Consider the following 13,654-nt stretch of genomic DNA (forward strand, 5'->3'; position numbering starts at 1 on the left):
GCGCCAAAAAATATAGGCGTCGCTTTTGTCTCCACATTATTTCAGTCTCATTTTTCATTTGCTTCTGGTTGCTAGAAGCTTGATGTTTGGCATTTTTTTCCCATTCCTGAAACTGTCTTATAAGGAATTTGATCTATTTTGCTTTATATGTTGTTTTTTCTCTTACATATTGCAAGATGTCTCACGTTGCATCTGAGCCAGAAGATACTACAGGAAAACCACTGCCTGCTGGATCTACCAAAGCTAAGTGTATCTGCTGTAAACTTTTGGTAGCTATTCCTCCAGCTGTTGTTTGTAATAATTGTCATGACAAACTTGTTAAAGCAGATAATATTTCCTTTAGTGATGTACCATTGCCTGTTGCAGTTCCCTCAACATCTAAGGTGCAGAATGTTCCTGATAACATAAGAGATTTTGTTTCTGAATCCATAAAGAAGGCTTTGTCTGTTATTTCTCCTTCTAGTAAACGTAAAAAGTCTTTTAAATCTTCTCTCTTTACAGATGAATTTTTAAATGAACACCATCATTCTGATTCTTTGGACTCTTCTGGTTCAGAGGATTCTATCTCAGAGATTGATGCTGATAAATCTTCATATTTATTTAAGATGGAATTTATTCGCTCTTTACTTAAAGAAGTACTAATTGCTTTAGAAATAGAGGATTCTAGTCCTCTTGATACTAATTCTATACGTTTGGATAAGGTTTTTAAAGCTCCTGCGGTTATTCCAGAAGTCTTTCCTGTTCCTAATGCTATTTCTGCAGTAATTTCTAAGGAATGGGATAAATTGGGTAATTCATTTACTCCTTCTAAACGTTTTAAGCAATTATATCCTGTTCCGCCTGACAGGTTAGAATTTTGGGACAAAATCCCTAAAGTTGATGGGGCTATTTCTACCCTTGCTAAACGTACTACCATTCCTACGTCAGATGGTACCTCGTTTAAGGATCCTTTAGATAGAAAAATTGAATCTTTTCTAAGAAAAGCTTATCTATGTTCAGGTAATCTTCTTAGACCTGCTATATCATTGGCTGATGTTGCTGCAGCTTCAACTTTTTGGTTGGAAACTCTAGCGCAACAAGTAACAAATCGTGATTCTCATGATATTATTATTCTTCTCCAGCATGCTAATAATTTCATCTGTGATGCCATTTTTGATATTATTAGAGTTGATGTTAGGTTTATGTCTCTGGCTATCTTAGCCAGAAGAGCTTTATGGCTTAAGACCTGGAATGCTGATATGGCTTCTAAATCAACTCTACTTTCCATTTCTTTCCAGGGAAACAAATTATTTGGTTCTCAGTTGGATTCTATTATTTCAACTGTTACTGGTGGGAAAGGAACTTTTTTACCACAGGATAAAAAGTCTAAAGGTAAAAACAGGGCTAACAATCGTTTTCGTTCCTTTCGTTTCAACAAAGAACAAAAGCCTGATCCTTCGTCCTCAGGAGCAGTTTCAGTTTGGAAACCATCTCCAGTCTGGAATAAATCCAAGCCTGCTAGAAAGGCAAAGCCTGCTTCTAAGTTCACATGAAGGTACGGCCCTCATTCCAGTTCAGCTGGTAGGGGGCAGGTTACGTTTTTTCAAAGAAATTTGGATCAATTCTGTTCACAATCTTTGGATTCAGAACATTGTTTCAGAAGGGTACAGAATTGGTTTCAAGATGAGACCTCCTGCAAAGAGATTTTTTCTTTCCCATGTCCCAGTAAATCCAGTGAAAGCTCAAGCATTTCTGAATTGTGTTTCAGATCTAGAGTTGGCTGGAGTAATTATGCCAGTTCCAGTTCCGGAACAGGGGATGGGGTTTTATTCAAATCTCTTCATTGTACCAAAGAAGGAGAATTCCTTCAGACCAGTTCTGGATCTAAAATTATTGAATCGTTATGTAAGGATACCAACGTTCAAGATGGTAACTGTAAGGACTATATTGCCTTTTGTTCAGCAAGGGAATTATATGTCCACAATAGATTTACAGGATGCATATCTGCATATTCCGATTCATCCAGATCATTATCAGTTCCTGAGATTCTCTTTTCTAGACAAGCATTACCAATTTGTGGCTCTACCGTTTGGCCTTGCTACAGCTCCAAGAATTTTCACAAAGATTCTCGGTGCCCTTCTGTCTGTAATCAGAGAACAGGGTATTGTGGTATTTCCTTATTTGGACGATATCTTGGTACTTGCTCAGTCTTTACATTTAGCAGAGTCTCATACGAATCAACTTGTGTTGTTTCTTCAAGATCATGGTTGGAGGATCAATTTACCAAAAAGTTATTTGATTCCTCAAACAAGGGTAACCTTTCTGGGTTTCCAGATAGATTCAGTGTCCATGACTCTGTCTTTAACAGACAAGAGACGTCTAAAATTGATTACAGCCTGTCGAAACCTTCAGTCTCAATCATTCCCTTCGGTAGCCTTATGCATGGAAATTCTAGGTCTTATGACTGCTGCATCGGACGCGATCCACTTTGCTCGTTTTCACATGCGACCTCTTCAGCTCTGTATGCTGAACCAATGGTGCAGGGATTACACGAAGATATATCAATTAATATCTTTAAAACCGATTGTTCGGCACTCTCTAACGTGGTGGACAGATCACCTTCGTTTAATTCAGGGGGCTTCTTTTGTTCTTCCGACCTGGACTGTAATTTCAACAGATGCAAGTCTCACAGGTTGGGGAGCTGTGTGGGGATCTCTGACGGCACAAGGAGTTTGGGAATCTCAGGAGGTGAGATTACCGATCAATATCTTGGAACTCCGTGCAGTTTTCAGAGCTCTTCAGTTTTGGCCTCTTCTGAAGAGAGAATCGTTCATTTGTTTTCAGACAGACAATGTCACAACTGTGGCATACATCAATCATCAAGGAGGGACTCACAGTCCTCTGGCTATGAAAGAAGTATCTCGAATTTTGGTTTGGGCAGAATCCAGCTCCTGTCTAATCTCTGCGGTTCATATCCCAGGTGTAGACAATTGGGAAGCGGATTATCTCAGTCGCCAAACGTTGCATCCGGGCGAATGGTCTCTTCACCCAGAGGTATTTCTTCAGATTGTTCAAATGTGGGGGCTCCCAGAGATAGATCTGATGGCCTCTCATCTAAACAAGAAACTTCCCAGGTATCTGTCCAGATCCCGGGATCCTCAGGCGGAGGCAGTGGATGCATTATCACTTCCTTGGAAGTATCATCCTGCCTATATCTTTCCGCCTCTAGTTCTTCTTCCAAGAGTAATCTCCAAGATTCTGAGGGAATGCTCGTTTGTTCTGCTAATAGCTCCGGCATGGCCTCACAGGTTTTGGTATGCGGATCTTGTCCGGATGGCATCTTGCCAACCATGGACTCTTCCGTTAAGACCAGACCTTCTGTCACAAGGTCCTTTTTTCCATCCGGATCTGAAATCCTTAAATTTAAAGGTATGGAGATTGAACGCTTGATTCTTGGTCATAGAGGTTTCTCTGACTCCGTGATTAATACTATGTTACAGGCTCGTAAATCTGTATCTCGAGAGATATATTATAGAGTCTGGAAGACTTATATTTCTTGGTGTCTTTTTCATCAATTTTCTTGGCATTCTTTTAGAATACCGAGAATTTTACAGTTTCTTCAGGATGGTTTAGATAAGGGTTTGTCCGCAAGTTCTTTGAAAGGACAAATCTCCGCTCTTTCTGTTCTTTTTCACAGAAAGATTGCTATTCTTCCTGATATTCATTGTTTTGTACAAGCTTTGGTTCGTATAAAACCTGTCATTAAGTCAATTTCTCCTCCTTGGAGTTTGAATTTGGTTCTGGGAGATCTTCAAGCTCCTCCGTTTGAACCTATGCATTCATTGGACATTAAATTACTTTCTTGGAAAGTTTTGTTCCTTTTGGCCATCTCTTCTGCTAGAAGAGTTTCTGAATTATCTGCTCTTTCGTGTGAGTCTCCTTTTCTGATTTTTCATCAGGATAAGGCGGTGTTGCGAACTTCTTTTGAATTTTTACCTAAAGTTGTGAATTCCAACAACATTAGTAGAGAAATTGTGGTTCCTTCATTATGTCCTAATCCTAAGAATTCTAAGGAGAAATCATTGCATTCTTTGGATGTTGTTAGAGCTTTGAAATATTATGTTGAAGCTACGAAATCTTTCCGTAAGACTTCTAGTCTATTTGTTATCTTTTCCGGTTCTAGGAAAGGCCAGAAAGCTTCTGCCATTTCTTTGGCATCTTGGTTGAAATCTTTAATTCATCTTGCCTATGTTGAGTCGGGTAAAATTCCGCCTCAGAGAATTACAGCTCATTCTACTAGGTCAGTATCTACTTCCTGGGCGTTTAGGAATGAAGCTTCGGTTGACCAGATCTGCAAAGCAGCAACTTGGTCCTCTTTGCATACTTTTACTAAATTCTACCATTTTGATGTGTTTTCTTCTTCTGAAGCAGTTTTTGGTAGAAAAGTTCTTCAGGCAGCGGTTTCAGTTTGAATCTTCTGCTTATGTTTTTTGTTAAACTTTATTTTGGGTGTGGATTATTTTCAGCAGGAATTGACTGTCTTTATTTTATCCCTCCCTCTCTAGTGACTCTTGTGTGGAAAGATCCACATCTTGGGTAGTCATTATCCCATACGTCACTAGCTCATGGACTCTTGTTAATTACATGAAAGAAAACATAATTTATGTAAGAACTTACCTGATAAATTCATTTCTTTCATATTAACAAGAGTCCATGAGGCCCACCCTTTTTTGTGGTGGTTATGATTTTTTTGTATAAAGCACAATTATTCCAATTCCTTATTTTATATGCTTCGCACTTTTTTTCTTATCACCCCACTTCTTGGCTATTCGTTAAACTGATTTGTGGGTGTGGTGAGGGGTGTATTTATAGGCATTTTAAGGTTTGGGAAACTTTGCCCCTCCTGGTAGGAATGTATATCCCATACGTCACTAGCTCATGGACTCTTGTTAATATGAAAGAAATGAATTTATCAGGTAAGTTCTTACATAAATTATGTTTTTTGGTGTGAATCCAAGGGTTATTTATGGAGTAAGATTAGGATTCCCAGGATATTGTCCTTTCTCCAAGAAGGATTGGAGAAAGGATTATCAGCTAGTTCCTTAAAAGGACAGATATCTGCTTTGTCTATTCTTTTACACAAACGTCTGGCAGAGGTACCAGACGTTCAAGCGTTTAGTCAGGCTTTAGTCAGAATCAAGCCTGTTTATAGACCTGTGGCCCATGGAGTCTGAATTTAGTTCTTTCAGTTCTGCAAGGGGTTCCGTTTGAACCTTTAAATTCCATAGATATTAAGCTTTTATCTTGGAAAGTTTTGTTTTTGGTAGCTATCTCTTCTGCTCGAAGAGTTTCAGAGTTATCTGCTTTACAGTGTGATTCAACTTACCTGGTTTTCCATGCAGATAAGGTAGTTTTGCTTACCAAACCCGGTTTTCTTCCTAAGGTTGTGTCTAATAAGAATATTAACCAGGAAATTGTTGTTCCTTCTCTGCGTCCTAATCCGTCTTCGAAAAAGGAACGTCTGATTTCAGACAAACATCTTCTTTGTTTGTTATCTATTCTGGTAAGAGGAGAGGTCAGAAGGTGACTGCTACCTCTCTATCCTTTTGGCTGAAAAGCATCATCCGTTTGGCCTATGAGACTGCTGGCCAGCAGCCTCCCGAAACAATTACTGCTCATTCTACCAGAGCAGTGGCTTCCACATGGGCTTTTAAAAATGAGGCTTCTGTTGAACAGATTTGTAAGGCAGCGTCTTGGTCTTTGCTGCATACTTTTTCCAAATTTTACAAATTCGATACTTTTGCTTCTTCGGAGGCTATTTTTGGGAGAAAGGTTTTACAAGCAGTGGTGCCTTCCGTTTAAGGTACCTGTCTTGTTCCCTCCCTTCATCCGTGTCCTAAAGCTTTGGTATTGGTATCCCACAAGTAAATGATGAATCCGTGGACTCGATAGATCTTACAAGAGAAAACAGAATGTATGCTTACCTGATAAATTACTTTCTCTTGTGATGTATCAAGTCCACGGCCCGCCCTGGCTATTAAGTCAGGTAGCTTTTTTGTTTAAACTACAGTCACCACTACACCCTATGGTTTCTCCTTTTTCTTCCTAACCTTCGGTCGAATGACTGGGGGGTGGAGCTAGAGGGGGAGCTCTGCTGTGTGCTCTCTTTGCCACTTCCTATTGGGAAGGAGAATATCCCACAAGTAAAGGATGAATCCGTGGACTTGATACATCACAAGAGAAAGTAATTTATCAGGTAAGCATATATTCTGTTTTTTAAACAATAACATTTTTTGTGTTGACCGTCAAAAATTGAAGTGCATATTAGACTTTTTTCATTTTTGAATAGAAACATTTTTGCTATACACCTCATAGTGAATATGCTTTTGCTGTGTCATTGATAGTTTTTACACTGTGCAGGTGTGCAGACTATATTTAGATATGCTCTGTGCATCCATATTTAAACATTGCACCTGCTCAGAGACCTGGGGGTAGGCTGTACTATATTGGCAATACCTTGGTTTGTATGCTTCCAATGTTGAATCTTATGTCCCTTTTTACAGATTTTTTTTCAAAAATTATTGTCGACTCCTCCACACAAAAATAATAATAAAAAAAACACAACAGTTTTTGTTTAGAAGATTTAAATGCAATCAAAATCCGTTATTTTTTTTTTACAAATGTGCTGAACATTCTCCAATCCCTTCTGGTTACCCCAAAATATTAATTGTAAAGCCTTATTGATGTCTCAGTCAAATCTGCTTTCATCTTTGATCTTTCTTTGTTCCTCATTGGATTTGTTAGTTTATAGTGCGTATATTGGTTAAGTGGCTGAAGCCATCTGCTCTATTCTTATACCTTTTTGTGTCTGTATAATATGTGTACACATAGACGTGTGTTGTATTATCTATATACAAGGATAAAAGAGTGCAGACATATCCTGAAGTTCCTTTATATGCTGTAAATCAGCCACACATCACAGAAGAGAAGTAGGTGTGTGTGTGTGTTTTCGGTGATAATGATTATCCTTCCTGATAAAAGGAATGTTTAGCCTCTCCAGCACTGTCCCAGATCATTTAGTATTTGACCGCTATGAGAACAAGGATACAGAAACTATAGTATGCATTAAATGTACATTGTACACTAGATTTTTTTTGCATTAATGTTTTGTAGATGATCCAATTATATAGCCCGTTTGTGAGTTTTGATTATTTTTAAAAAAAACATTGTGCTGATTTTCAGACTCCTAACCAAGCCCCAAAGTTTTAGATGTATACTGATGTATACAGACTCCCTGTTGTGTAATCTGTCTTTTCATATGCAGAGAAGGGAGGGTATCTGCCTGTTCCTATTTCCCAGCCCCTATCACTGGGTGTCCCAATCAAACCTCATCAACAGCACTATAAACTGGGAGCTTCTATTTTTATTATTATTATCAGTTATTTGTAGAGCGCCAACAGATACCGCAGCGCTAAGTAAATTTTTAAATGGTTTTATATCAGTATCTGTGCATATTCTTCTATATCCTAGTGTCCATTACATGCAGTTGTATGAAAAATGGTGTATACTTTCCCTTTTAGATCGGTTTGATTACTTTAATAAAAAAGCTAAGCATTATATATAGTTAATATAAATCATTGCAATATATATTATTTATCATTTAAAAAGGATTTTGCCCTTCCTTTTTTAAAAAAACAAAACAAATTTAATTTGCGCAGTGTTAATTACTTCCTTTTACAACCCTACAAGTGGACTGGGGTATCTACAGGGAGGCTGAACTAGCTTTGTCATAAATCTTCAAGAGTAACTTGAGCTAGCTTAGTGTTTCATGAATGCAAGAGAAACAGAGTCTGATTTGCCCATGCTCAGAAGAGGCCAAAAGCAACTTAAAGGGACATGAAACCCCCAAAAAATCTTTCATGATTCAGATAGAGAATACATTTTTAAACAACTTTCTAATTTACTTCTATTATCTAATCTGTTTCATTCTCTTGGTATCCTTTGTTGAAGGAGCAGCTATGCACTGCTGGTTTCTAACTGAACACATGGGTGAACCAATCACAATCAATATATATATGCAGCCACCAATCATTTTTTTATTAAAAAACCAGTGAAGGCCAAGTGGCCATATTTTTTGCTCCCCACTTTAGATTACCATATAGATGGTATTTTACTGACACAATCGCTTGGTAAGACTGGGCAGGGTGGAGATTACCCGCCTCCCGGCCACTATAATTAGAGGAATTAGGGCCAGCATTGTATAGAGTGCATGTCTGTGTTTGTGTGTACCTGTGTCTGCATGTGCATGTGTATGTGTATATTTCTTTTACAAAGATATGACGAGTCCACGGATTTCATCCTTACTTGTGGGATATTAACCTACTGCTAACAGGAAGTGGCAAAGAGCACCACAGCAGAGCTGTATATATTGCCCCTCCCCTTCTCCTCCAATCAACAGCTAGGGCCTAGGTTCTCTGCTGATCCTGAGCTTGTCTAGATAAACTTTTCAGGAAAGGATAACTAGAGAAGGAAGCAAATTAAATGATAGAAGAAAATTGTAAAGTTGTTTAAAATTGTATTCTCTATCTGAATCATGAAAGAAAATTTTTGGGTTTCATGTCCCTTTAAGTTCAAAAAATGTCTTCTCCCTGAGGACAGAGGCTTGGTTTAAAAGAAGACAATTAAATTGAAGCTGTTTTTTAATACTATTATTTTTATATTAACATATTTGTTTTTACTAAAGGAGCACTGTTTCATATCCATTTAAAGGGGCATTTTACTTTAAATGTAATTACCCATAACATGTTTAATTAAACATATTAAAACCACTTTGTAATGCACATTCATTATTTATTTTGTATGATTTTCTTGCAATGTAACCCTGTAAAATTGTAGTTTTTCCACTCCACCAAAGAGCATGGATTGCATTCTGTGTTTCAGGTGACTCTTAAAAATATAAATATGCAGCGATTGCGTAATAACCATGTCATACGTGGGTTTCTGACATAATACTTTCAATGATGCTGATAAATCATGTATACGTGTATGTCCAGTTTGGGGGTTTGTGGGGGCCCTCAAAAGGGACAGGTATATTCTACCATTGCAGCTTTATGTATCATTTTCCTTTCACTATCACTCGAGGCATTTCTTGCATAATATGCGTTCCCCCTTCAGGACCAGTGGCCAGGGTCTGAAGGGATCCCGCATAAAGGAAGTATAGCCCACAAGCATGCCAACCAAGGATCAGCTAATATAAACTCTCACATATAGTGAGGAGAAGGACTATGTAGGGGAGCTGGTTACACTAACATGGTGACCCCATTTTTGAGTTAGTGGTCGTAATACACATGAGATAGATTTAAGTTTAAGCCAGTTAGCCTAATGAGGTTATACGACAAGACCCCATAGCATGGTAGTTGGGTCCTTGACTCAGTAAGATGCCCATAGCAACGTTACCCATAATTCACTAGGTCATGATATACACAAAGGTCAACTAAGGTAATGATACTGTAAGTAGATTAAGTAACGTTTATTATTAACTCCTATACTATGGTTTGCCTATTCTCCCTTTCTGTTCATCTACATTGTATATTCTGTACTAGTTACCTCCCCCCCTCACACATTTATAGAGCCCACACCAGGGTTCAAATTAGGCGGACTATCTTTCGCCACAAACCCTTTTACTTCGTAGGAACATAATCTTCCCATTGCTAGAATTATCTTATTTACCTTTTGAGTGGATGTTTCTGATTCTGCATATGGTTACACCTATTTGTGCTAAATTTATGTTCATTATTCCTAGGCATGTGTAATCGAATTTCCCATTTATGTTTATCAGATCAGGGGTCCTGCGTGTCCCCAATTGTTACTTTTAATCTTTTAAAAATGAATAAAACTTTGAAATTGAAAAATATATATATATATAAATATGTATACATGTGTTTTATGCTTGGACGGATAGTTTTTAGGTAAAGAGAATATGATTGGCTGAGAGGAGTAAAAATGTATACTGAGAAATTCCAAATGGAGAAGGGTACAAGAATAGTAGGGAAATAGAGGGTGTTAAATTATTTTTTCACCTCATCAGCATTTTTATTATTTTATTAGGGATTATGCAAATAAATGATATCTCATTATCTGTAATCATACTAATCTAAATCAGTTTCCCCCCATGACCTTTTAATTGGGTGCAACACCTGGCTGATTTTATTGTCCTCCTGGCTAAAATTTAAAGGGATAGTAAAGTCCAAATTAAACATTCATGATTCAGATAGGGCATGTAAATTTAAATAGCTTACTAATTTACTTTTATCATCAAATTTGCTTTGTTCTTTTGTTATTCTTAGTTGAAAGCTAAACCTAGGTATGCTCATATGCTAATTTCTAAGCCCTTGAAGACCGCCTCTTATCTCAATGCATTTGACAGTTTTTCACAGCTAAAGGGTGTTAGTTCATGTGTTTCATATAAATAACACTGTGCTCACACACATGAAGTTATTTAAGAGTCAACACTAATTGCCTGAAATGCAAGTCTGTCAAAAGATATGAGATAAGGAGGCAGTCAGCAGAAGCTTAGGTACAAGGTAATTACAGAGGTAAACAGTATATTTCTATAGCAGTGTTGGTTTTGCAAAACTGGGTAATGGTAAATAAAGGGATTATCTATCTTTTAAATCAATAACATTTTTGGTGTTTACTATCCCTTTAAGACAATATTAAAGGGACACTGTACACTAGATTTTTCTTTGCATGAATGTTTTGTAGATGATCTATTTATATAGCCCATCTGGGTGTGTTTTTGTAACAATGTATAGTTTTGCTTATTTTTTTAATATTGTGCTGATTTTCAGACTCCTAACCAAGCCCCAAAGTATCAGATGTAGACACAAGTCTACAGACCCCTGCTTGCTCCTGTTTGTAAATGGGTCTTTTCATATTCATGGGGGGGGTCTGCTCCTCTTGCTTTCTCAGTCCCTTTCAGTGGGTGTCCCAGCCTAACCTCGGCAACAGTGCTATACTAAGTAAGTTTCTAAAAGGTTTTATACTGGATTTTGTTATAAATATATGTGCATATTATTATTATATTAGTATCTATTACCTGCAGTTATATGAAAATGTTATGTATATTGCACCTTTAAGATAAAATTAGATACTATTATGTTTTTCAATGTTTATTGCACACATTATCATTAAATATATTGATGTTAAATTATGCAATTTTTGTGCTTTCGATAGCAGAAAATGTTATAATATTACAAAGTAATACTCTGCACCCACCCGACTACTGGCAACATTTTCTGTCAAGAACACTACATAATAAACACACAAAGAGATGTGCAGACACAGCACACACATACTGAGACACGTACAGACATGCATGGATAGATACTACCACACTCAAGAAACACACAGACTAACAGCTGGATAGACACACAAAATCACAAACCTGCAGAAAAGAACATACAACCGTACAAAACACATACAGATAAATATACAAACACAGCACAAACAGATACTCAAATACACACACAGACTGACATACAGAGAAACTCACACAAACACATACAACACAAACAGGCACTCATATACACACACACACAGACTGACATAGAGAGAAACACACACAAAAACATATAGCACAAACAGGCACTCATATACACACACACAGACTGACATACAGAGAACCACATACAAACGCAAACAGCACAGACATCCATACATATACACACACACACACTGACTGACGTACAGATAAACGCGCACAAACACATACAGCACAAAAAGGCACTCGTGTATACACACACACACAGACTGACATACTGAGAAACACACACAGGCACATACAGACACATATATACACAGTAGACTAACATACAGAGAAACAAACACATACACCACAGTCACTCATACACACACGCATAGACTGACATACAGAGAAACACACACACAAATAGGCACAGATCAAACAGACACTCATAAACACACACAGACTGACATACAGAGAAACAAACATACAGTTTAAACAGACACTAATATACACACACATACAGCACAGACACTCATATACACACACACTGACTGACATACAGAGAAACAAACAAACATACAGTTTAAACAGACACTAATATACACACACATACAGCACAGACACTTGTATAAACACACACAGACTGACATACAGAGAAACAAACAAACATACAGTTTAAACAGACACTAATATACACACACATACAGCACAGACAATCGTATACACACACACTGACTGACATACAGAGAAACAGACCCAAACACATATAGCACAGACACTCATATATACACACACACACTGACTAACATACAGAGAAACACATACAAACACTCACACACAGACCTTTTCACACACGCTAATTGAAACCCTTACTACCAGATAGAATGAACAATGCATGTCATAAGGATTTCCTTTTCAAGAAATCTCTCTCTTTAATAATGGACTCTAAATAAATGATTGTAGTATATGGTGCAGTTTAATGTGTTTGTGTAAATGGATAAATAATATCTGATTTGTGCCAACGTATATAAATGTTACTGTAGTGTGTAAAGTCCTTGATGATTAATAGAAGCAAAAATTCCCACTTATAAACAAAAATAGCTGCTAAATTGCATAATGTTACATTAAAAGATAATAATTTTACAGATTCCTAATCACATCACCTTGTTGTATTTTCAGAACTTTTAAACAAGTGATTAGCAATAAAACACAAGTTATAAGGACATATACTCACACACTGTGGCTGTCCCTCTGTTTTCTGTGTTCTTGTAATCCTTTTCCCATCTCTTAAGACTTCACAAAAGGTTTTGCACCTCCATCCCTTATGGATCATCTTTTCAAAGGTAGCCAAGCTGCTAATTATTTGAAGGATTAATTGAATTAGTATATTCGTGCAAGATTGTGAACTGACATAACCAACCTATTTTAGCACTTACATACTTTTGTCCTACACGGTACATGAGCGCAATGCTTACAAAGCGATTTAAGTATCAGCCTCGGCTATTCATCCTGTCTTCATCAGAGCAGGTTTACCCAAGGCACAGTGCAACATTTCTGCTCGGCATCCTGAACCACAAATGGATATGTTTATCCTGGTCTTCTGCTCTTTGGCTTATAGAGAATGTTGCATAGATGTCACTACGTATGATTGAGCAGCAAAAAAAAAAATGTTGATGTGACAATCACCTGAAGGAAAATTTGTATCCCAATAGATTGTTATTGTGGCAGCAGTTTGTAAGCTCATGCCGTCTGTCCTTAGAAACAGATCGGTGCTTCATAGATTCCCAGGGTTGTACTAATTTGTGCTCAGTGCAAGCGGTTTGGGTATAGCTTCCTTTTAAGGCTAATGTTAACCCTTCCTCTCCTGTTACTGGGGACAGCTGTTTTACATTCTTCTCTGTAGCTGAAGAACATTTACATCTTTTATGTTACCCTTTTTTAATGATTTGCTTGAAATTATGTGGTCTTACACCTGTTTATGCTTCATTCAGCGGGTAATATATTTCCATTTAAAAAAACATCTTCGTAGATAATTTTAATCCTTGTGAATGAGTGAATACATCATTATGGTTTCCAAATATGTGTGTTTGTATATAATATATATGTGTGTAAGTGTGTTTTTGTATATAATATATATGTGTGTAAGTG

The 13,654-nt window shown here is 37.3% G+C and overlaps 2 protein-coding genes across 2 annotated transcripts in view; one reads left to right on the top strand and one right to left on the bottom strand.

Annotated features, from left to right (window-relative positions):
* The window catches only part of GPER1 (G protein-coupled estrogen receptor 1), a 42,929-nt gene extending 29,657 nt beyond the window's left edge, over window positions 1-13,272 (bottom strand). Inside the window, exon 1 of the mRNA XM_053694434.1 lies at window positions 12,741-13,272. The gene's annotated coding sequence lies outside the window, so the exon portion shown is untranslated. The remainder of the gene's footprint in view (window positions 1-12,740) is intronic.
* The window catches only part of C11H7orf50 (chromosome 11 C7orf50 homolog), a 1,120,174-nt gene that overhangs the window by 254,536 nt on the left and 851,984 nt on the right, over window positions 1-13,654 (top strand). The gene's annotated exons all lie outside the window — the stretch shown is intronic.

This window comes from Bombina bombina, chromosome 11 (genome assembly GCF_027579735.1).
Source record: "Bombina bombina isolate aBomBom1 chromosome 11, aBomBom1.pri, whole genome shotgun sequence".
NCBI classification, from domain to species: domain Eukaryota; kingdom Metazoa; phylum Chordata; class Amphibia; order Anura; family Bombinatoridae; genus Bombina; species Bombina bombina.